The 23,482-nt window shown below is 39.6% G+C and overlaps 1 long non-coding RNA gene across 1 annotated transcript in view; it reads right to left on the bottom strand.

Moving 5' to 3' along the window:
• Nucleotides 1–23,482, bottom strand: part of LOC147830061 (uncharacterized) — a 111,699-nt gene that overhangs the window by 16,684 nt on the left and 71,533 nt on the right. The window contains exon 3 of the long non-coding RNA XR_015443374.1: nt 5,560–5,708. This is a non-coding gene — a long non-coding RNA (uncharacterized LOC147830061). The remainder of the gene's footprint in view (nt 1–5,559; nt 5,709–23,482) is intronic.

The following is a 23,482-nucleotide window of genomic DNA, read 5'->3' as shown; positions in this document are numbered from 1 at the left end:
TGACTGCTCACTTTTTTTTGGTATCGGGGATCAAACTCAGGTCCTTGCGCTTACGCAGCAGGTGGGGAAACCATTGAGCTAAATCCCCAGCCCCGACTGCTCACTTTTTTGTACCCCTCTCCCCAGTAGCAGTTAATGAACCTGAAAGGCAACCATGTTGATTCTGGCACTGGATAGAATGGAGGTCCTAAAAGCAGGAATTGATGGTCCCTCCACTGTTCTGTTTTTTCATAGTGACCAATTTTAATGTAAGTTCTTGAAGTCATAATCTTTTCCTGCTGGGATACACTCTTATTGCTAGAAGCCCACAACCTTGGGCTAATTTATTTTTGAGACAGGATCTTGCTTTGTAGTTCAGGCTGACCTGGAACTTGCAGCAATCCTCCTGCTTCAGCCTCCAGAGTGCTGCAATTATAGAGGTGCACCATCACACATGGCATTGGGCTAATTTGATGGGAGGAAATGAAACAATCTTTGGTGACCCACTCACATCAAAACAGCTGTTCTTCATAGAACTCAGCAGAAAGAGAAAACTCCCCACTCATGACCCAACCTCTCCTGGCCCCTGATTCCAGCAGCATCAAATAACAGCTGCAGGCACCAAGGAGCCTCACTTTCCCAATCAGTTGATGGTTACAGTGCATCTATATAGATACAACATTCTTCTGGGCAGAAGTATGTCACCCAGAAAAACTTTTGAATGCCTGAGACTTTCAAAATCAAGATATGTGCTATCTTTCCCAAACAGTTAGACATAATTTTTTAAAACATAATGTAAATTTTAAGTAATTTAAAAGTTAAAAGATATAATTTTAAGACATCATTTTGCAGATAAATCTCGATTAACAAGAAAATAACTAACTAAAATTTTTGGTTAAGTAGATAGTCCCTCTTGAATAAATTATTTTTCATATATCATTTATTTTAGGGAAGAAATGCTTAAAATCTACTCTCTTCCCAAGTTTCAAGTGTATAACTCATTGTTATTAATGATAGTAATCATGCTGTACAATGGGTCTCTTAAACTCATTTCTCCTGTCCCTTGCCCAACATCTCCCCATTTCCTCTCACCCACGCTCCAGCACACAGTCACTATCACCCACCATCTTACTCTTTGCTTCTGAGTTCAGTTTTTTAAAAGACTCCACATATGAATGAGATCATGAAGCATTTGTCTTTCCATGGCTGGCTTGTCTCACTTAGCATAATGCCCTCCAGGTCCAAGCATACTGCTGCAAATAACAGATTTCCCTTTTTTTAAAAAAAAAGGCAGGAAAGTATTGCATTGTTTGTGTGTATATATTTTCTTTACTTATCAATTGGTGGACACCTAGGTTGATTCCATATCTTAGCTATTGTGAATAATGCTGCAATTAACATGAGATTACAGATATCTATTTGACACACTAATTTCATTTCCTTTAGATAGGTATGATCATAAAATGCAATGAATGTTTAAATATTTTAAGTGTTTACAGTAAAAACACACCCCATTGTCATTAACACCCTTCCCTTATACTCCCCTAGGCTGCAAACATACTTATTCCATCATTCTTACCACTTTCTGAAACAGTTCTGGAAGTCCTTTTGGATGAGTGTCTTTAATTGTGCTATCATGGTTGCTTCAATGTCCTGAATCTATCTAAAATGTTTACCTTCCATAGTAACTATGAGGAAGAACCAGAAGTTTCATGGTGCCAGATCGGGTGAGTAGGATGGAAGAGGACACATAGTATGTTTTTATTTGACAGAAATTGCCATAAATGGTTGATCAGTGTGTGGTGACTAAAAAAATACATTTAACATTGACATTTTAAAATTTATTGGTGTAAAAAGCACATTGGCATTAATCATCCTCAACATACTCAAAATATTCTGCCTTGCTTCAGATACATCATTCTTGGTGATAGGTTTTTGATGATAATAAATTATTTTAATTTAAACATCTCTCATATTTTTCTATCATCCCTTGTATATCTAGTACTGGAATTACTGGATGATGGCAGTTGTATTTTTAATTTTGGTAAAATTAATAATTTGGTTATTCTGGTTAATTTGATAATCCCCCTTAAATAAAAAAATTTTAAAGCTTAAAATAGCAAATATTTGCATAGTATTAGCATGTGTCAGCACTTTATATTTAAGCCATATGACAACTACTTAAGGCAGATTCTATTATTACCCCAGTTTTACAGATAATAGGTCTGGAGCTCAGAGAAGCGACCACATCTGTATCTGGAGGACTGGGGAGTGGTTTTGAGCCTGAGAACAGAGCATCTTAAGTTCCACACATTCTCAGTTGGTCAAGGTTTAATTTTAGCCACAGACTGGACTTTTCAAAGCCCATAGAAGACCTAGAAGCTTGGAAATGATTTGATCACATTAGGTGCTAAAGTGAATCAAATGAAGAAACTTCAGGTGTCCTAGAAATTAAGTTAACTTGTGTACTCCAATAGCTACCTGGTTCACTATATCCCTCTATGCAGCACCACCCCCCATGATTTATCCATCTAAGGACTAAAGTTTCCCACATCCAAAGTGATTTCCAACAAAAATGTTCCCTACTGGAAGGTTTGGAATGAAAGTGTTTGACAACGTGGAGCATCCAATCCCAGCCCCCAGAGTTATTTGAGCATCCTTCTGAGACCTAATGGGCCTGAGAGGAAATCTCAGAGATTACACTAATAGGCCCTCCAGTAGTTACAATCGGATTCTATTGTCTCTGCTACTAGCTACAGAAGTGATCTGACCATTATGGAGCCTTTGAATATAAACCAGATCCAGAAAAAGATAATTTAACTATTCTATCACCAGGAAGAATAACTAGAGTTGTGAGGAGGCAAAATAATCATGTTAAAGGAAGTAGTGTCATTTTCCACTCTTTCTCTGGAGAGCATGAAACACACTGAGCATGTTCATAAACAAATGGAGTGGTAATTTATCACATTAACACATTTGTTGAGCATTTACTATGTTCTAGTCAATATTCTAAATTATATACCTGTATTATGTCATTTGATCCTCATAGCAACCCTATGAGGTGGATTCTATTAGTCCACTTTACAGATAAAGAAACAGACGCAGAGTGGTTAAGTGACTCATTCTCCTAAAGTAGCGGATACTAAAGTAGCTGAGGTTTCAGCCTCAGGTAGGCTGACTGTGAGGCCTAGGATGAAAATGGACACTAACAAGTGAGTATAGATTTGATTAACTGAGTGACAAGCATGCTCTGGTTAGTTACTCTTGTACCATAAGTACAGTGGTCTGAATGTGTCTCCTCCAACATCCATACACTGTATTGAACCCCAGTGTGCTGGTAGTAGAAGATGAGACCTTTGAGATCCAGTTGTGATCAATCAAACTAAACCTTTGGAGTTGATATTTTTGTTCAATAGCAATTTCCCAAAGTATAAATTTATGCAAGTGTTTTTGAACAACAAAACAGTAGATCCATTAAAGAGGGGTATAGTCTACCTAAATGGTTAATTTCATGAAGGTTTCCTAAGAAAATGTTATTTCCAATGCCTGATGGAGATAAAAATGACAAGAATGTATATTTTGGTGACACACTTGTTCCAAGATTTGTCAAGGTGGAGAAGTGCGAGCCCGAAGTTGGGCTTCACACGTGCATGGCAAGCACTTGGCTAATGAGCTACAGCCCAGCCTTTTTATTTTATTTGGAGATAGGATCTAGCTGAGCATCCTGGGCTGGCTTCATACTTGCCAGCTTCCTCCCTTAGCCAACTGAGTAGCTAGGATTATAGGTGTGTGCTTCCATAAGATGTGTTTTTGTTTTTGTTTTTTTGTTTTTGGTACCAGGGATTGAACTCACTACCTTGCTCTTGCAAGGCAGGCATGGTGCCACTGAACTAAATCCCCGGCACTCCATAAAATTTTTTGATACAGATTTCTAAGTTTATGAACTCCAGAAAACGTACATCTCTGTTGTTCCCTTGGCAGTTTGTTTTCCCCATTAGGCCATTATCCCAATTCACTGACCTCTTCTTCCTAGAATATACAGTTAATAACTGAGGATAAAGAAACCAAAGCTTACAGGTGACCCCTACAAGATTCTAACTCATCTTGGGGAAAAGCGAAAAATTGAGTCAGCGAGGCCTCTGATTTGCCCCTACATCACAGAATTACCAATTTTGTTGATACTATTTACTAAATTAAATTGTTTTCACACTGAATTGACCAGCGACAGCATCAACCAGGGCATGAAGAGTATATTAGAAGTGGTTCTCGCAGGTAACTAGGTTAGGTTCATCTATACATTTTCAGGCCCTGGAATGGAACAGTTTCCATTGTAAAATGTTTAACCCAACCATTCAAAACTGTGTTCCTCTGTGACTGCTTGCAGTCTGTGGGCCTTTTAACAGCTCAACTGTTCCACTGACCTATTTATTTCTGGTTGTTAGATCCTTTTGCAGCAAGGGAATGAAAAAAGTGGGGTTTTTGTTTTTTGTTTTTTTTGGAACCAGGGATCAAACTCTGGTCCTTGCGCTTGCACAGCAGGCAGGGAAACCACTGAGCTAAATCTCCAGCCCGAAAAAAGTGTTTTAACAATAGTACCTCCATAATTCTAAATCCATCCTAAAAGGGAAGCAGTTATAATCAAAATGGAATTTTATTAACATTAATCTACTTGGGGATACAGGAATCAATTCATTCAGGAGTTAGTTGCAACCCACAAAGCACAGAAGAGAGTATTCTTTCCCAGGACTGAGTTCTTGACTGGCCTCCCTAGGATTCTGCATGTTCTAAATGAGCTGCATGAGAGTTCACAGAGGTTTTCCGGAATCCAAAAACAAGTGGAGGGCTGCAATTAAGGCTCAACTTAAGGTGCAAATACAACAACAGTTGAAGTTCAAAGTGTTTCCCTCACCCAGGCATTTGCTCAGGTAGCAGTCGGTGAGACAGCGGAGGGGGAAAAATGACAGGTGCCAGACACCAGTCTAACGGGACAGACACAGCCAGGGTGGGGAGGGTGTCTGTAGAGCAGGAGAGCACTGCTAATCACCCCCCCCTCCTTTTTTTTAGCAAACTGCAAGGAGCTGCTGTGTGCTTGCAGTGTATAGTGAGTTGATACACACCTGGATGTGGGCTTCAGAGCATTCAACTATAGTGTGAGCCAGATCACCTTCCTCCAACCCCTGTTGGGACTAACAATACTCAACAGGATAATTTGGAAGAATGACTTAGCTCAGTGGTTTTGCTGTCTGCTTTGCAAGTGCAAGGACCTGAGTTCAATCCCCAGTACCAAAAAAAAAAAAAAAGAATGACTTGCCTTTAGAAATCAAAGGACTAAGGGCCAGGGATTTAGCTCAGTGGTTCTGCTGCCTGCTCTGCAAGCTCAAGGACCCGAGTCTGATCCCTGATACGAAAAACAAAAGCATCCAATAAATAAATAAACCAGTTTTTAAGGTAAATAGGATTAATATGAGTAAATTAAAATTATTTTTAAAAAAAGAAATCAAAGGACTATACCTTACTTGGACATGTAGACAAGGTTGGGAGAGTTACACCATTACCATCTCTTTTATACTTATAACCCACCTAGCATTATGGATATTATGTTTCTCAGTTAAAATGAACCGTGGAGACTCCAGAAAATTAGCCTTTGCTCATCCAGTCAACATATACTCCAGAAGTGATATGAGATCAAGAGTCATCTGGGTCTGCAAATACTCTTATGGTCTTCTCTTCTAAAAAGGAAAGGAATGACACAGTCATATTGGCCTCATTCAACTGGGGCTGACAGGCACCTCCAAAAAAGGAAGAACTGGGGTTCAGAAAGGCATGATCCTCACTTTTCTCAACTTCTGCTCCTCCCTTCCTACTTTCTTCAGTCACCATCTCATGCATTTATCTCTTTCAAACTAAGGAAAATGAGGTGCTATTAGCTTATTAGGAGTCCTTGACTGATTGATTCAGGAAAGATAATTTCGTTAAAATCAACTCGACCTCTGGAACCCAAGCTGTTGGTGGCTTGATCTTGGGAGGCCTCATCTCAAAGATACTTCATAGATGTGCTGAATTCAACTATCTGATATTTTTCCTCCCTATTAGGCAGACAAATAAAATCAGATTGGATTGGATCATTATCTCTACTCTTCCTTACTCCTCACAGCTTTAAAGCTCCCTGAGGTGAAAAAGGACCCGTGACTTTCCTTTGTTGGTAGCTGAATCTGTGGACAGTTGGTAAATTGCCTCCTAAGAACTTAAATTGAGGCTGCAAAGAAGGAAGGAATCAGAAGAGATGATGATGTATGAAGTTCTTTCCACGTTGGCATTCTTCGATTCCATGATGCTTTCTAACACAATAGCCACAGAAAGTCTCCTGAGCATTTAGAACTTGGGGACTTGGATACTTCTGAGAAACCAGATTTAGAATTGAGAGCTAGGCTTCCAAAGCCGGCCAATGAACAGGAAAATCAAGGAAAATTGACAGACAGACAGCAAACACTTTTAGAGTAATTTGCAGCAATTATCATGTAACTTCTGATTCATCAGGGATACAGCCCATCAGCATCCTTTTAAGACTTCTAAAAGGAATTTTCACTGTTTTGCTGTTTAACATGAAATCAGAGAGAAAAATTGGTGTCACAGTCTATGTCCTTGCTACTATAAATTAGCAGGTACCCTCCTCTCAAAATATCCAAGGCTTTTGTTGTGGAGCCAAAATTGATCAAAGGTTACTGCAATCTAAAAACAAAAGAAAGAAAAGGAGAGAGAATTCTCCAGTTGTCTGGTTGCTAAGCAACCCTGTCCATTCTGGTAACTGGGTCCGAGGGTCTTCGCTTTCATTCGCTTTCATTCGCTGCTGACTTTCACTCTCTATATAATATATACCAGCATGTTTATTCTCCTGTAAATGCCCAACAAATAAAAAGCGATAAAGCCCTTTCACTGAAATTATTCATGTGCTAAAAGCTTTTATCCATATCACTGGTGTGACTGACAATATCATACCAGCAAGCTTCTCGAATTAGTTCTTGTTCTGGCATTGTACTCTTGGGCTTTCTTTCTTTAATAGAAAGAAAAAGAGCTACAGTTTTATTTAAGCTCTCTATGGTCTGCCATTGCAGCTCCTCAGCACCAATGATTAAGATGTCATGTCTATGCCAGGCACGTTTTTTCTTCTAGTTTCTGTCAGCTTTCTAGAGAAACTACCTTTCACATGTTTTTTTCCCCCTTAAAAACTTTGGCTTGGCTTTAGAACTAATCTGTAGGAGAGAATTTGAATGAGTTATTTATCCATTCTGGAGCCTCTCAGGAAATCCAAATGGTACACAATATGCTTCACACTGTTTCTGAAAGAATGTGCCAAAGAGGGGCTGGGGATTTATCTCAGTGGCACCGTGCCTGCCTCGCAAGTGCAAGGTCCTGAGTTCGAACCTATACCAAAAAAACCACAAAAAACGGTTCAAGAGATGCAGATGAAAGCAACGCTGAGATTCCACCTCACTCCAGAAAGAATGGCTGCTATCATGAAATCAACCAATAACAAATGCTGGTGGGGCTGTGGGGAAAGAGGAACCCTGCTCCACTGCTGGTGGGAGTGTAGACTGGTGCAACTACTGTGGAAATCAGTACAGAGATACCTCAAAGAACTAGGACTGGAAGTCCCATTTGGCCCTGCTATTCCACTGCTGGGGATCTTCCCAAAAGAATTGAAAAAAAAAAAAAATTAAAAGAATCAGGCCAGGGCTTTAGCTCAGTTGTTCCTGCCTCTGAAGTGCAACGTCCAGAGTTCAATCCCCGGTACAAAAAAAAAAAGGAATTAAAAGAATCATACCACAGCGATATATGTGCACCCATGTTTATAACAGCAGAGTTTGTAATAGCTAAAACTTGGAAACAGCCCAATTGCCTATCAACTGGCGACTAGATAAAGAAAATGTGGGTTTTTAAAAAATAAAATGGAGTACTACTCAGCCATAAAGAATGAGAAAAAGGGGCAAAGGGGAAGGGGAAGTAGGAGGGGTAGGGGAAAGATAAGAAGGGAATGGAATTAATATGAGAACATGAAAAAATGGAAACAAAGTCTTTGTAAATAGGGAGGGATGGAGGGGTTGAAGGGAGGGCAGGGGAAGGGGGAGAAAGTAAGAATGAAGATATATTATGTAAAAGTACAGATTTCCAATGATGAATGTCATTATATTTTATAGCTAAAATGTGTATATGTGTGTGTGTGTATATATATATATATATATATATATATATATATATATACACCTACAAGTACTCCAGCTCCTTAAAAAAAAGAATGAGAAATTAGGACCGAGAATTTAGCTCAGTGGTTCTGCTTCCTGCTTCGCAAATCCAAGGTCCTGAGTTCGATGTACCAAAAAAAAAAAGAGAGAATGAGAAATTAGAGACATTTATAGCTAAGTGGATGCATATTGAGGTGATACTCTTAAGTGAAATAAATAGAACGCAAAATGTGTAAATACTGAATGGTTTCTCTGGTGTGAGAAACTGAAAGTGTAAATAAGGATATAATAGATAATGTGAAATAGGAAGAAAAGGTGCAAAGGGGAAGGGGAAGTGGGAGGGCTAGGGGAAAGGAAAGAAGGGAATGGAATTAATATGAGAACATGAAAAAATGGAAACAAAGTCTTTGTAAATATGGAGGGGTGGAGGGGTTGAAGGGAGGGCAGGGAAATGGGGAAAAAATAAGAATGAAGATATATTATGTAAGGGCACAAATTTCTAATGATGATGTCATCATATTGTATACCTAAAATGTACCAATAAAATTAATTTTTAAAAAAGAATGTGCAAAAGATCGTTTACATCAAAATCAAAATCCAAGGCTGAAGCCTGGGAATCTGAATTTTAGTAAACAGAAGGCTGTCCTCCCAACCAGGTAATTTTGTTTTTCAATGCTGGGAATTGAATTTAGGGCCTGGAGCATGCTAGGTGAGCCCTCTACCACTGAGCTACATCTTCAGCCTCTACTAGTTCATTCTGATGCAAACTAAAGGTTGAGCATCCCAAGTGGAAGAATCTGAATGCTTTGCTTTGCACAAATTGATCAATCCTGGGTAAACCTACATTTTAACAGTGGAGATAAGAGGTTTCTAGTTGGGCAAAGGTTTCCTGGCCTCTCAGAAATCACTGATGCCTCTTAACTAAAGGCTGTGGGCACCAGCATCCAGGCTGGTTGCCCTCTTGCCAGGAAATAATTGCATCCACTATGCAGAAGCCATAACGGTCAAGGTGGCCACACAGGCTGGGCCCCACTACACAACACAAGCTGATAAGGAGGAAGTTGTTAGTAAACTGTGCTGCTAGTCAACACTTTCTACTTTTCCCTTAAACAAAGACTTTATCTTGATACTAAGGATACTACCAAAAGTACATTTAGTGGTATAAACCACAAATTCAAGGGGAAGGAAGTACATGGCTTTTTTTTTCCTCCAAGAATATTTAATTTCTCTCTCAATACTCTCATTCAACATGATGGCCTGAAATGTTATCTTATTACTTTCACAAAACATTATCAAATTCAGTGATGTTTCAACCATTTTGGGTTTAAACCTCAGACCCATTCAGGATTTCCTGCATCCCTTGTGCCTTCCTGGAGCTGATCCTAAGTTCCAGGGAAGGAGGAAGCAGAGTCCACTCACTCCCCCTGATTCTGACCACGAGAAGACCCTTTGCAGGTTACACATCCAGATCCAGCTCACATTCTTCCACAGGAGCCTAGGGACTGATCTGGTTTTCTCTTCCCCACATACTTCACTGCACGTCATTTCCATTCTGGCTGATTGTTTGGAGGACTTGTGTCTGAGCCTGGCTGGGCCCCTGGGCTTCATTCTTCAAGTGAGTCACAGTATTCCCCCTCCCCTGTCTCCAAATTTTCAAACTTTAAAAAGAGTTACACAAAAAGGAAGGGACAGGGTACTTACCCTGAAACTAACTGTCTTCTTTCTCACTCATTTTTTTCTTCCATCCTCCAACTCAAAAAATTTTGCCTCCTTGTCTGGGTAAATGAGCGGGAAATACATGGCTCATTTCAAAATTTAAGCCCTTAGAAATTTAAATCTAAAGATGAATGGGGTTGAAAATGAGGGCTAAGCAAGGAATTGTAGGCCTGGCAATGATTAATCATCCATAAAGGTATCCTTTACTCTCATCACACCATATATACCTTCAGTTGCCAGTACTACACTTAAGGTACAAAATGAAAACATACAGCGCTCAGAGTGTGAATGAAAACATCTTTAAGTTTTTTAAATGACTTTTGGTTAAGACAGTGCTCCTGGGTTATATATCCAGTAAAAGACCTCTGCAGAAGAGGTCAAAATTTGCCTTGTCTTGCTGTGAGAATATACCAATCATTGAGACTTTTGAAATAGGCTCTTAATTGATTGAACTAGTCAGGGCTGCCCTGGATATGTGAGACAAAGCTCGACTTCCAAGTGGCTTATGCTAAAGAAGAGACTTATGACTTGGCATAATGGAGACATGTGGAGGTTTCAGGCATGACCGGATCCAGGACCACCAACGGTATTGTCAGGACTCTATTGCTCCATATTTCAGCTGAACAATGCAGGATTTTTGCTGGTAGCTCGAAACTCACATCCCACTTGCTGAATAACCCCAGTGGAAACAGACTGGTATTGACATAGCTCTAGCAAAAAAAAAAGTCCAGGAAAGTTCTCATCAGCTTAGCCTGAGGCATACTCCCAACTGTCCTCTAACCACTACACCAGAAGCACAGATATTTGGATGAAACAGAACAGGTCTTGCTCAAGAAAATGGAGTTCTGGGACCAGGTATGGAGTGTTCTGGGGCAGTAACAACAAATATCCACTACCCCGGAGTCCTCATTACTATTTGTTCTCCCCTTTACAACATGCTTTATTCTGAAGCATGAATAAAATCTCACAACTCCTCATTTCAATATGGATTCCTGCATTTAATAAATATGTATTGAATATATACTATGCGTCAGGTACTCTAGGTCTTGAAAATACCTGCGAGCAAACAGACAAGGTCCTTCTTCGGGAGAGCTTACTTCTACATCGACAACCCCCCCCCCCTCCGCAAGTCTTGCCTTCTGCCTGTCTTTCCAGCCCCTTTCCTTCTCCATGCCACCAATCACCAGCTCCAGCCGTGTGGAACTCGTCCCTCACACCCATCCCTAGCTATCTCTGTGTCCTATCATGTTACATTGTCTGTCTATGTCAGGTTTTCTTGCCACATAAACATTTCTCATCTGCTCTGCCTTTCACCTGACTTATCCTTCAAGGCCAAGTCAAATGTGTCTTCATTTGGGGGCCACCCCTGATTGCCCATCTGAATCAATTGCTCCTCCCTCTGTACTCTTATAGGCCTAGAGGTCCCACCCAGGGTTTGCACATCTTCCAGCCTGTCCAGTGTTCTGGTTATTAGTGTGTCTGCTTTTTCCAATGGATTGGAGGAGTCATGTTTCCTAAGCCCTCCACTCCCTTCAAAGCCAAGTTCATAGCTGTGCATATAATAAATGTGCACTAAATATTAAATGAATCAACAATGGCTAAAAAGCAAAAAAGTATTTCAATGATACCTGCCTATCAGTTGGCCCTCATCTTTGCCATTGACTGGTGTTGAGCAAGCTACTAGGTGATGTAGACACAATTATACATCCCTGAGCTTCTCCACTGCAACAAAAGTGAATCCATGGTCAGTTTCCTCACTTGTAAACATGCTGTCTCACAACTTGATGGCAGAGTAATGTGCCAGAATGTGGGGCAGTGTCTCTCCTATTGTTCTAGAATGCAAGTGAAAAATCCAAGACTGAGGAAAAAGTGATAAAATAACTAACATTTATATCTTGGAAAACCTTTAGCAGTTGGAATCCTTCCTCCAGGGTTGACTGAGAAACAATAGTCTAGAAACCAATCCTACCACAAGTAACCACTGCTAAAAATGGTACTGTCCTAGAAGAAGGAGTGAGCATTTGGAAAAGGCCAACCTTGCTAAGCTACCCATAGAAGAAGGAAAAGAGTATGCTTCTCCTCCCTGACCCAAGAAAGGTAGCTTCATGAAACACACTTATGAGAATTGGGGTGATTGTAGGAAATGGGAATGTCTTTAGCTAGCACAGATATGAAAGGAATCTTTGCAAAATCTCATGAACACAAAGTCCACGTGTCTCCCCAGACGATCCATGTGACTACTCCACCTTTCTGCTTCTAGGCCTTTGGTGGATTTGAGCATATCTGAACATTTGGCCCCCCTCAACCTATCTGTGAGACCATACCAGTGAGGCTATTCTGATTCATAGCAAACACTTATATAGCACTTTACACTTTTCAAAGTCTCTCACAAATTGTTACTCATGTAATTCTCATGAGGAATATAACTTTTCTAGATCAGACAGTTAGTTTAGGGTAGAACCAACTAGAATCTTATGTCTTAACTGCTGGAGTATTTACTGGGAGCTCTTCCCACTGGAATATGTTCTCAGAACTGTCTCTGAGCTGTACTCCTACAGCCAGTCCAGAAACACATCAGGGCACGGGCCTGTGTACCACTGGTTGGTACAGAGCCAGTCATCTTGCCATCTCCACTTTTTGTCCAACTCAACCACCTCTGGAGACTTTTTAAAATGATATTTCTATAGGCAGGATTAGTGGTCTATAAAGTCAACAACTTATATTTAAGTAACATCTACTTTGTTTCAAGCACTGGGCTAAGCCTAGGACATCAATTAATTTCTTATGCTTTTCAATCATGATCTATTCATCATAGAAAAGAAACCAACACTCCAAGAGATTAAGCAACATTCCCAGGAGTTCTCAGGTGGGAAATAGTAGTGCCTCCCACACTGAACTATGAATGCTCTACTTCAGACCAACCTTCTTCACCCAAACACTGGATATGCTGTGATCACAGGGTGCATGCTTGGTCAGGCCCCTGTAACTTCTCCATGTAAGCCACTCCTTGAATTACATCACTACCTGCAGAGCAGAAGGTGGCTATTCAAATGAAAACCAATTTTCCTAGAGACAACATAATGCAGACAACTTGGGGTGAGGAAGGCCTGGAGAAGGTGAGAGGTTGAACAGTTCCACCGGAAGGAAGAAGAAGGTTGATAGAAGGGGTTTTGCTATGTGTAAATAAGATTGCATAAAAGACCAGGACCCCCAGTGGTTAATATGTGGGTATTTAAAAACAGGACACAGTAGGAAGACAGCCTGGGAAGATACAGATACAAGAAGCTTCCACTGGTTTAAGTTTGCTCTGGGCCACCCTTCTTTCCAACCATCAACCTTTGGGCAGATTCAAATCTATAACTTCCATTTGCTTCTTCTGTCAATAAGCCTTCATACTTACTAGCTCAGGAATAGAAGGATTCCTCTTCTCCAGTAGGTCACTATGAACAGTGTCCCCAAAGAAAGCCTTGGATGGTTTCCAAGCATCGAGTGGTTTAAACAGTTGTTGCATTCATACATAACCCTCTTCTACTGTCATCTTTTATGTGGTGTTAATTATTTTTCCTTTGCATTCATTGAAAGGACTTTCAACCAGAGAGAATCCTAATTAATTTGAGGCAAAAATAATTTTCCTTACATCTTGCTGCTTCCAGTGTGTGATTAAAAGGAGCAATTTCAAAGTGGGCATCTTTAAACCTCGCATGTAATATTGAGTGGTTCTGCTAAATAGCTTTTAGATGTGCTGTTTGTGTGTTATTTTGAAGAGAGCTGGTGATGATGTTAATTTCTGATAGAATACTACAGAATGCAGACTTCTCTTTCTGACTAATAGATATCTGTGTGCAAAGGGAAAAACTCTATCACCTCACGTAATTGCCACACAATTGCTCATGGCCTTTCCACTTCTGCATATTCCCTGGCAAGCTGCCTTGAATGCATTTCTTTCACATATATGTTTTGCTTTTCAACTAGGGTTGTGTTCAGAGTGGGGCTTGGCTGTTTCCTAGCATGGTAGGTTGGAGTTTGATTAAAAGTACCATAACAACTCTGCTATCTTGAATAGAAAAATGAGATCATTTAATTCTACAAAGAATCGTGTGTGTTTCATGGTGTTTTGGTGAGACTGACATGGGAAGTGGGAATCCATCTTGACTCCAAGAGGTTAGCCCGGAGAGCCTAGCTATGGTTCGAATCTAGGTGTCAATGACAACTAGAAAGCCTCATGTGTTTAGAAGGTGCTTGGATTATGGGGCACCATACTCATTAATAGATTCATCCACTGATGAGTTCAGTAGCTAACTGTGCTGTTGGGAGGTGGGGGCCTGGTTGGAGGAAGTAGGACACTGGACACTTGACCTAGGAGAGTATGTTCTTGACCCTGCCTCCTCCCTTCTCTCTCCCTGCTTCCTATCTGTCATAAGCTGTGCAACTTTCTTCTGCCCAGGCTCTTCTGCCATAATGTTTCTGTCTCGGAGCCAGCTGACCATGGACTAAATCCTCTAAAATGTGAGCCAAAATAAAGTTCTCTTTCTTTAAAGAAAGAGTGGGTGTTGGATATTTTGTCCCAGCGACAGGAAAGTGACTAAGACAGATGATAAGCAAAAGCAGGGAGTAAATAAAATTGACTAGGGATGATAATATGGGAGTCAAGAAATAGGGCTGATTAGATAGGGAAGAATGAACTCTCAAGGGGACAAAGAAGAATGGATAAGACAAAGAGAAAGAATACAGGAGCCTATTGTATTGGGTGTAGCATGGTTCAATTCAGGTCAACAATGATCAGTGCTGCTGAGGAGTTAAGTAAGAGAAGAAGGAAAGAAGTCTGCAGGACTTGGCCACATAGAGACTCTAGCAAAATATTTCTGTGGAGTGAGGGGGCGAAAGCCAGCAGTAGATGAAGTATGAGTGCAAAAAAAAGACTAGAAGTAGCAGATATGCACAAGGATTTAAATAGTTTACTAGAAAAAGGAGGAATGAATAAAGCTGGAAAATGAGGTTTCACTCTCATTTTTTAAATGATTCTGTCATAGAAATAGGATTTGAGAGACAAAATTATAGAGAGCATCTTCTTTAAATATGTATACTCTCTCACATCCATTTTTGCATATACACACTAAATCTATGTAGCACACACTTGGTTCTTCTGACAACAACATCTGCCCAGTTTTTGTCATTGGCAGACTATCTTAGTAACTTTTCTCATTAGTGAGACAAAATATTCAACACTCAAAATTAAAGAAGGAAAGGTTTATTTTGGCTCACAGTTTGTAGAGGTTTCAATCTATAGTCAGCTGGCTCCAAGGCATGATGATATGGCAAAGGAGCATGGCAGAGGAGAAACTGTTCATGGCAGGCAGAAGGCAGCAAAGCATCGAAGTAGCAAGTGAAGGCAGCAGCCCTCCCTTTGTCCCTTATATTCCATCCAAGCTACCCTCCCTTAGGGTGGGTAACACTCATACCTAGGGTGAGGCACCCTTAATTTCAGCATCACACCATTAATCCCAGCATCACACACCCTAGATCTAGCCACATCTGAAAAGCCCCATATATGACCACATGAGGCTTTAGGGGGACATCTGGATACAAGCCACAACATGGATGAAATGCATAATGACATTCAAAACATCTCTCCTGAGAAGCACATAGGACTCTTTCCCTAGGAAATGGTGAATGGATCCCCCTAATGCAAAGATTCCCAGTGTCTATATGGCCCTTGCTCCATGAAATCTCTGAAGGCTGATTCAACTAGCCTTCTCACCATGTGCTTTTTGTGTCTTACTAAAGGATCTCTTAAAGTAATAGTTTGTACCTTCTATTTCTAAGTCAGCCAGACAAGCCAGGGGGAATTTTGGCCTGTCATTTGTGATGGCAGAATTGGGCCTGGACTTCAGGTCCCCCAAGGCAGGCCAGGGCCCTCTCACAAAATGATGAGCTGCTTGATTCTCCTCCTCTCTTGGTGATACTGAGTTCTTCCTTGACTCACAAAGAATTTTAACTTGAAAAGTAATGACAGGTTACTGTTCCACACCACTGCCACACCCATCCTTTACAAAAGAGGAAAACTGAAGCCAGCAGAGGTGAATGGCTTACTCAGAGTACCTACTAGATATAAAACTAAGACCTTCTACTCTCAGATCAGCATACTTTTATCTGGAACATAAATAGCCTGTATAACAAACAGACCTGGGTGAGTCCTAGTGGCTTTCCCATAAAAAAATAAAAAGCAAAGACCGCCTTTACTTAAAAACTTCAGACCCCTCCAGAGACTAGACATGACCCAACTTATTCCCTCTGGGAAGATCTCTATGATTCCTTAGCCATAAATACTGAATCCGGTGAGATTTCTTCTAAGAACTGAAGAACATTGATGAAGTCTCAAGTCTGTTCTGGGTTTGGCCTGAAAGAAAATAGTTTGAACTTTCAAGCCCCTCAAAATGAAGGGCCTTTTCTTGCCCAAATTATAATGAGTCAACAGGGCCTTCGAAGGACGAAATCCCCATAAGTGTAAATTATTGAGGATTACTTGTGATCACCATGGAAACACCCAAGCTACCACATCCATTGCTAGCACAGGAGAAGACTATCTCACATTCTTATCCCAATATCTGCAAAGATAAGATGCCCTTGAGCCCACTTGTTTTTATCAGCACCCAGCACTCAAGGCCAAGCTCTCCACAGTCACCTCAACTTGAATCTTTTGTCACCTTCACTAAGGCCAAGACCCATTGTTCAACAATCTGGAAGATTTTACTGACTTTACATTCCTCTTCAAATCCCAACTTCTCCTGGTTTGAAGTGCCATCTTGGTTTCTGTGGCACTGTACATACAGCCTTAACTCCTGGCTTCTCAAAGAATCTTGTTCTCCAAAGTCACTTTCATTTTTAAGATCTTTGTCTAAAGCTTTCAGATAAATCAAAGGGAGAGGATGGTTAGAGAAAGTAGTATTGTTTGGGCCCTTTAGGTTCATTGTCCCCTGAGCTTTGTTACACATTCTCCACTAAATCTCAAATCTGATCAACCTGATCATCCATCACTATCACATCAACTGAAAATGAATTTTTTCAGGTCCAGACCCAAAGTCTTTGTCTAATCATCCTGCACTCACTGTGCACAGCATTTGACACAGTTGACAACTGTCTCTCACCCTTATGACGTACAAACAACTGCCAGACTCAAAAGTGGACAGGATGTGTGATTTCATGTGTACAAAACTCCAAAGTAGAAAAAACCAAAAATGCTGGTAGAAGGCAACATAATCATTATTTTGCTGCAGAGTTGTCAATGATGGAAAGTGGATTTTCTAGGACTTTTATAGATACTATTCACATTCTGTTTCTTGATCTGGATGCCAGACCTATAGATGTGTTCAATTTTGAAAATATATCAGTTTCTACACTCAAAATTTGCTCACTTTGATATGTGTGTTATATTTTTAGAACACAGACTTTTTTGAACAGACTTCTTTTAAAGTTTTAGATTCACAGCAAAATTGAGTGGAAGGCACAGAATTCCCACATGCTACCTCTGCTCCACTCCCACATTTCTCCCACTCTCCCCTGGCAGAGTTCTATAATTGTTAACAATGGATAAACCTACACTGACAGAATGTTATTATTATCCAAAGTTGATAATTTACATTAGGGTCTCACTCTTGGTGTTGTACAGTCTATGAGTTTTGAGAAATGTGTAAAGAATGTCTCACCAGGATAATATCTCACAGACCAATTTCACTGCCCTAAAGCCCTCTGTAATTCATGGATTCATCCCTCCCTCCCTGGTAACATCTGGTGGTCACTAAATCCTTTTATTATCACCATAGTTTTTCCCTATGTCATGTAATTGGAATCATACAATGTTCAGTGTTTTCAAATTGGCTTCTTTCATTTATTAAAGTGCATTTAAAATGTCTCTATGTCTTTTCATTGCTTGATTATTCATTTATTTTTAGTGCTGAATAATAATCCATTGTATATACCATAGTTTATCTATTTAGCTACCAGAGGGCATCTTAGTCACTTCTGAGTTTTGGCTTGTTGGTTTTTCATACATGCCTTTTATCAGATTGAGTTAGAGACGGTCTATTCCAATTTTTTGTTGGGTTTTTATCTTAAATGCGTGTTGGATTTTGTCAAATGCTTTTTCAGTATCTATTGAGATGATCGTATGGTTTTTGTCCTTGGCTCTATTGATATAGTGTATTACATTGATTGATTTGCCTACGTTGAACCATCCCTGCATCCCTGGGATGAATCCCACAAGGATCTAGAAGACATTACCACAGATTTTACAGAATTTAAAAGGATATAGAAAGCATATTACAAAAATCTTTTTTGAAATAAATTTGACAACTTCTAAGAAGTACCTTGGAAGACAAATTAATGAAAATAACTCTGGAGGAAATATAAAATTTGAATAGCACCTATTAAAGAAAGTATATTCCTAGCGTGAAAACCTACCTATATGACAACAGCAGGCTCATAAACATTTTAACTGATAAATTATATCAGAAAATTAAAGCAGAAAAAAGAAGGAACAGTTCTCCCCTCATTTTAGGAACTCAACATTGTGGTAATCCTAAAACTGGATAAAGATAATAGAAGAAAAAAGTATGAACAGAGATAGAAGTTTGTTTAACAAAACAAACTATTAGAAGTCAGATCTGGCAGGATGTAGAAAGTGGTTTTGTTATAGGGATGGCAGTGTTGGTTCAGCATTGGAAGATCCACCCCCAAAAGTCATCATTTTAACAGAGGAAAGGAAAAAGCCATATGATCCTGTTACTAGTTGGAGAAAATAGTATTGGACTAAATTCAACAGCTGTTCATGGTAAAAGCTATCAGGAGACTAGAAGTAGAACAGAAACTTCTCAACAGATTAAAGACATGTACTCCATACTTCCAGCAAGAATGACTTACATAAATGGAGAAGATACAATGCTTTCTCCTTAAGGTGGGGAACAAGGGCAGATATGCTTACTCTTTATCTGTCCATTAAACTTTGAAACCTAGGCCCCACCAAAATAGTCTGGCAAGAAAATGACACAACTAGGATAGGATTGGCATGGCAGAAGCAAAATCTTTATATGTAGATGAAATGATCATCTACAGAGAAAATACTAAGAAATCTCTAGGAGCCCCTAGAACTTATACTTGAATTTAGCAGGATTAGAAAACTCAAGGTATATATAAAAATTCAGGTCTGTGTATACTTTCTATAAATGAAGATTTGGATTTTGAAATTTAAAAGTTATGTAGCAGTACAAAGGACCTAGAAAAGTTAAAACAAAAACAAAAACAGTGTTGGAAGACGTTTGGTACCTAATTTTAAGACTTCTTCTAAAGCTACAGCAATCAAGGCAGTGTTGGTGTAAGGAAAGATATATAGATCATTTGAATACAACAGAGAATCTAGAAATAGAACCACACATATATGGTCCACGGAGTTTTGAAAGATTATTTAACATTAGCATTTTATAGAATATAAACTCAATTCAAGAGCTGAAGAAGAGATAGTGTTTTCACCAAACGGCACTAGAAAACCTGGTATCCGTATATAAAAAATTAACCTCAACCTTTTATTCCCATACATGAAAATAACTTGAAGGGATCTATGAACCTAAATAAGAAAGCCTAAAAATATAAAACTTTAAGAAGAAATTATAAGGGAAAATAGTTATGAATTCAGGGTAGGCAAGAACTACCTAGGATACAAAAAACACGATGTATAAAAGAAAAAAATTGATAAATGAGATTCCATCAAAATGTAGAACTTTAAATGACATCATTAAAATGAAAAGTAGTCCTTAAACAGACCATATTTACAGTGCATATAACCTATGACCAGAATATATAAAGAACTCTTACAGCTCATTAATAGACAACCCAATTAAAAAGTAGACATAAGAAGATGATAAATAGCCAGTATAGCAGAAGGAAAGGTGTGCAACTCTAGAATCAGAAAAATACTAATCAGTACAATAGTAAGATTGAATTATACACTCATTAGGGAGATGAATTTCAAAGTTTTAAAAGCCTTGTCATGACTTTTTCTTTTTGTTGGATGCTCCCCCTTTGCGTTTAATTTGCCATGCCCAGTGGATTCATTCTGCTGGGTTTCCTGGGGTTGTGATCCTCATTGTCTTTTCCTAGGGTATTGTCTAAAATTTTTTGGAGTGATGGTTTGGTATTCATGAAGTTCCTGAGGTGCTCTTTATCATGAAAGTATCTTATTTCTCCATCAATTTTGAAAGGTAGTTTTGCAGGGTACATCAGTCTGGGTTGGAGGCTGTTTTCCTTTAGGACTTGAAATACATCATTCCAAGCTCTTCTTGCCTTGAGGGTTTGCATTGAGAAGTCTGCTGTGATTCTGATGGGCTTTCCTTTCTATGTGATTTGTTTCTTTTCTCTCACTGCTTGTAGAATTTTGTTCTTCTGTTGGATTTCTGGAATCCTAACTATTATATGCCTATGTGTAGATTTTTTTTTTTGATTAAGGCTAGCTGGAATCCTATATGCCTCACTTATCTGTATGTCAAGTTCTTTTCCCCTCCTTGGGAAGCTTTCTGCCATCACTTCTGTGAACAGTTTTTTATGTCATCTCTCTCCTCTTTATTGACTCCAATCAGTCTTATGTTATTCTTCTTTGCATCGTCTAGCAGCTGCTGGATTGATTTCTCATGTTCCCTTACAATTTTAAAGCAATTTTTCTTTTCCTCCTCACTAATTGCAATCTTATCTTCTATATGTGAAATTTTATCCTCACATTGGCTCATTCTACTGTGCAGACTTTCGATGGAATTTTTAATCTCTTGGAAATCTGTTTGTATCTGTTTTATGGATTCCATTTGTTTCTTATGTTGGGATTCCATCATGTTCCTCCGATCCTCTATTTTTTTATCTATGTCCTCTCTAGATTTATTAATCATGTCTTGCACCATGAGCAAAATCTTTGCTGTTATCTGAGTAATTATTTCTGATTTCATTTTTCCCAGATCCTCTTTTGTTGCCAGTTTAGAGAGTCCAGGTGGTTGAGTATCAGATTGTTCCATCTCGTTTCCCTTTGGGGTTGCTGTAGGTGATCTGGAAGTCTGTTTTTGAGCCTTGTTTATGTGTTTTCTCATTTCTACGGCGGGGGGGAGTGCTTCTGGTACCCACACGGCTCACCTTCTCTGCCCTAGGAGCTTGGGATGGCAGCGGAAAGCTTCCTTCTGGGTGCTGGAACTGGCTCAGCTTCTCTGCCCTAGGAGCCTGGGATGGAGGTGGGGAGCTTCCTTCTGGGTTCTGGGACCGGCTCAGCTTCTCTACCCTAGGAGCTTGGGATGGCAGTGGGGGAGCTTCCTTCTGGGTGCTCAGGTGTATATAAATCTTTAACTCATTTGAGTAAATACCAAGAAATGCAATCACTATGTCATATGGTAAGAATATGTTTAGTTTAGTAGAAGTTGCCAAACTATCTTCCAAAAGAGCCATACCATTTTGCATCATCACTAGCAATGACTGAGAGTTATGTTACACTTCAATAAAAACTTATTGTGAAAAGCTATTGAAAGATGAAAACAAAAACCTAACTTCAAATCCAACGAAATTGAGTTCTTAAAACGTACCATAGGGTCTGAATGTAATGCATTAAAAAGTTAGCAAAATTATTTTTATTAAAAGCAACATCTTTTTGGTAAAAATAAATGCAGTCTTTCTACTTTGAGCCTCATGACAATGTGTTAAAATCCCAATGAGAGGTGATGGACTTTTGGGGTACAACAGAGCAGGCACCTTCAAGCCCAAATGAAGCCTTCAGCTCCCACCAGGCCCTTGAGATCTGTGCAGACACAGCCTGAACCTCAGTGGCTTCTCTTCTCAGTCCAAGGCAGGTGCACACCTGATGTCATTTGATTTCAGATGCTGTATTTAGAAGTCAAACTCTTTTTCACTAGTTCCTAACCAGAAAGTCTGTAATGTTTCCTCCCATGTTGAAAAATAAAGTCATTCTTTTTTGTTTGTTACAATGAGCAACCCAAGAAGGAAAGAGAAGTAGTGATTTAAAAGCCAGTAGGACACAAGCTTCTAATGAATATCTTGGGGTTGTTCTCCTTGGGTTCAGATTGGGGAGGGAGGGTCTCTGTTTCTTGAAACAGTGGACCCTTGACTTACAAACTCAGTTTGTTCCCAAGGGCTGGTTGTAACTCAGGTCGGTCAATTGAAAGCTAATGATCCTCTACATAGCCTTCAGAGTCTCTCTCCTGTACACAGGCAGATCTCAGTGTCCTTAGAGAGACATTGGCCCAGGATTTCTCAATTAACCCTACAAAGGAAAGGATGTTGTAATGTTCCTTCCAGAACTCTTTAAGGGTTAAATCTGTATCTGAGACCACCTGGAAGTACAAGTGCCAAGCATTCAGATTGTAACTCAAGACTTTGGTCCTAAGTTAAAACTAAAATTCCAGTCATAACCCAAGTTGTTCCTATGTCAGGCCAGTCATAACTCGAGGGTCCACTGTATATTAAGTTTGAAAAGAACTGAACAGTGATACTGTGACTCATAGGGACATTTAACTTTTTGCTAGGTTTTCATATCCACTTATGCATTCATTCAATAACCTTTAGGGTGAGGTCACATTTTATGAGGAAGCCAGGTAAGATAAACATTGACCTTAAAAATTCCTTAAGTCACTGCGATGGTTAATTTTGACTGTCAATTTGATTGGCTTGAAAGATGCTTAGGAGATTATTCAAGCACATTTTTGGCTATCCCTGGAGGGATCATGGTGACATGACCTTGGGGTGACCAGACCATATCTGGTCTCTGGCTCCTTCCTATTTGACTCAACTATGCTCTGCTTCCAGGCTACCATGATGATATTTCTGCCTTGGAGTTAGTGACCATGGACTGAAACCTCTGAAACTCTGAGCCAAAATAAACCCTTCCTCCAATAAGTTGTGCATCTCAGGTATTAGTCACAACAATGGAAAGCGGACTAATCCAGTCATCCAGTAACATTGTTGATGCACTCACACAGCAGTTGACTTGCATTTAGAGGCTATATGGTATTACAAAGATGCAACTTTAAATGTTAGGCTGATAATCACAATCAGTACAAGACGCTCACTTTAAGAAGAGTGAGAAACCAAAGCTCACAAGGGAAGAGTAGATCAAGTCTCCTATCTCATGCCGTGTCTCATGAGAGGTGGGATCAACAAACTTCTAAAGAGGATCAGAGAGCAAATCTGTTAGGCTTTGTGGTGTTTGTCATAAGTACTCAACTTTGCCACTGTAGCATGAAACAGCCATGGGCAATATGTGAATGAATGGGCATGGCTGAATTCCAATAAAATTTCATTTATAGAAAGAAGCCATGGAATGGATTTAACCCACAGGCTATAGTTTGCAGACTGCTACCCTAGATGCACACCATTGGTTTGAGTTGCAGGCACTATTCTGATTGTTCTTTTTCTTTGTGTGGGTAAATTTGCAGAAATGACAGACATAAATGACGTAGATCTGCTATACTCAGCATCTGTGTCAACTGCATGGGGTTCTGAGACATAGGGAA

This window comes from Heterocephalus glaber, unplaced genomic scaffold (genome assembly GCF_053883595.1).
Source record: "Heterocephalus glaber isolate CG9 unplaced genomic scaffold, H.glaber_assembly_v1.0 deba00000331, whole genome shotgun sequence".
Classification (NCBI taxonomy): Eukaryota; Metazoa; Chordata; class Mammalia; order Rodentia; family Bathyergidae; genus Heterocephalus; species Heterocephalus glaber.
This window is presented reverse-complemented; position numbering and strand designations above follow the sequence as displayed.